Source organism: Diorhabda sublineata, unplaced genomic scaffold, assembly GCF_026230105.1.
Source record: "Diorhabda sublineata isolate icDioSubl1.1 unplaced genomic scaffold, icDioSubl1.1 Dsub_184, whole genome shotgun sequence".
Taxonomy (NCBI): domain Eukaryota; kingdom Metazoa; phylum Arthropoda; class Insecta; order Coleoptera; family Chrysomelidae; genus Diorhabda; species Diorhabda sublineata.
In genome coordinates this window covers 23665-26402 of record NW_026614116.1, presented here as the reverse complement: position 1 = coordinate 26402, position 2738 = coordinate 23665, and positions in this window count along the sequence as shown.

Below are 2738 nucleotides of genomic sequence, written 5' to 3'. Positions count from 1 at the left end.
CACCGTTGATCTTTTGGGTCGGAAGCCATGCTGGTGCGGAGATAAGAGGTTCTTTTTCTCGATCTCCTCAGCCAATCTATTTGTAATCATACGTTCTAGTAATTTTCCGAAAGAGTTGATCAGGCATATAGGGCGTCACTATCCTGTAACCCTGACCCCATATGTCGTTTTCAAGGTCTTTCATGAGGTCCTCCCAACATCTCTTTTTGGCTTGCAGAATTAATCTTTTTAGTAGTTTACTTTGTTCCTTCATACTGTCTTTTGTCTTAGCTGTGGGAGCTTTTCTCTGGTATATCTACGTCTTTGTCTATTGTATTCATTTCTGGCATTTTCAATTTCAGGATTCCACCAGAATGGTTGCATCGAGGTGTTAGCGTCGTTATTACTGGAGGCATCTTTATATGCCTTCACTATTTCCTCGTATGTTCCATTACTTTTTTTTAGTATTTCTACGTACTTTTCAGTGTTCAAGTAAGTCCTTTTCCTGTTGTTAGGGCTCATCTTTTTTATTGCTCCTTTCGTTTTTATCTGATATCGAATATGTCCATGGTGTGTATAGGGGTTGACATATTCTGTACACAGTTGGTGATGTTATTATAATGACTGGTATGACAGAGAGTAACGTCTATATGTGTTTTAGAGTTACCTCTTTCAAAGGTGTGATGGCCGTTGTTCATTGCTACCCATCCTGTTTGAGCCAACCACTCCTCTACCATTTGTCCTTTTATATCAGATATAGGAGATCCCCATATCGATGGTTTTCTGACGCAACCTCGTATCTCAAAAACTACTACTTTTCAGGAATGACAAAAAACATTTTATAATGAAATTGAAAATTTTTTTTATTAATTTAAAAAATATTCACTCTCTTAATAAATTTTTGAGATAAGTTTAGCATTTAAAACATTTAATCATTATTTTTTCTTTTATTTTCTGAGATACGTGTTTGCTGCAGAGGAAAAAACGTAACATACGTGATTGCGTAGTAATCTTTACAAATGTAAGTACATGGAAAAGTTTTGTTAATTATTTTATTTTGCGAACAAATTAACTTTTTAAATCATTCTTAATCGAATAAAAATGTTATTGTTTAACTTTTAAATAATAAGAGTTCTTAATTACTACAATATATTACTCTTTTAAATCTAGATAAATTTGTTGTCTTAATTCTAGTATTAGTATTAATATCACATAGTTTCATTAATACTTTTAATCACTTTCATTGGCTTTTCGAATAGAATTATAAAATCAAATAATCATCAAATATTATTTTTTTTCATTGCCTACAGACAATACTTGCAGATTTAAAAAAATATCATTTTTAATTTTCATTATTCACGTATTTTAAATTTTCATAAAAAGAGTGATAGTCCTTAGGTATTAATTGTTTGAGAGATAATAAGTCCATGTATTTTTGTTTAGTTAATGGGATTTCTTTAGAATATAAAGCCTTAATATCAGTATTGACAGAAATTTTTTTGTTCAAACGTTGTGGAAGATCCTCCCATTCGTTATCAAAGGATAACTTAAACATTATCTTGTCTTGACTATATTTTAATCCTCTCAACTGTAATACTGTTGGTGAACCAGTTTTATTTCCAGGCCGAATTGATTTGTAAAATTTTAAATCAGTAATTTTTAAAAAATTTATAATCAAGATATTTAACTTTGTACGGTTTTTTCATCCTAGACTCTCCAATAATTTTTACAAAGTTACACGGTGCATACAATTCGCGATCTTTTTTACGTCTTTCTATTGCTGCATGAACCGAATCACATTCCATCTGTGTGTGACCTTTAACTAAATATTTTTGACATATTTTAATATTATTTTTTGCAGCGAATTGATATAAAGCGTTAGCTATAGTGACATTGCGGTTCTGGGCACTGCAACCATCACTGTAAAATATAATCGGCGTATCAAGCTCAACTTCGGTTTGTAAAAAATCAAGAAGACAAGACGCAAAAACGTTACCATCCATGCCACCTTCACCTTCGTGCCATACATAACACAATACATCTCCATTAGCTATATTATACACTGTAAATTGATGACACTTTAATTTCTGTTTAAAGTAAAGAGCACCTGCTGGTAAATGTGGTATCATTTGCACAGCCTGGACATCTACAGTGAATGCCTTGATCTCTCCAGCAATAGTCTTTGTTTTATCTTGTTCTTTTTCATCCCGAGCACGGTCTTTTTCTTTCACATGATTATTGTACTCTTCTATAGATATATTTTTATTTTTAAAAGCAAAACAAGTATCGCAGAAGTCTTTACGCGGTTGAAAAATGTCAATATTCATAGATTGCATTTTTTTAAGTAAAAATCCATAGCTAAGCACTTCATTGTCTGGAATATTCAGCTCTTTCATAGATTTTGAAAAATCCCGGTATACATCTTGAGCAGACTTGTATAAATTATCTAAATATAATTTTGAAGTATCTTTTCGGCAGTAGTGTGACTCCATCTTGGGCAACTTATTTAAAAAATTCTCAACATGTGATAGCTTTCCTTTGACTTCTTTAGAATTTTTTCTAGTGTTTTTGAATTTTGTTTTTTTCAATAAACCGCAATCATCACTTTTCTTTACCCAGTTTAGAACTTGGGATTCTCCTAAACTCAATGTACTCAAGAACATTTTTTTACATACTAATAACCTTTGATTATTGACCATCAGATAATATTTAAGAGTGAAATTCCGCCGAGAGTCCTTTGAATTTTCTTTCCGAGGAAT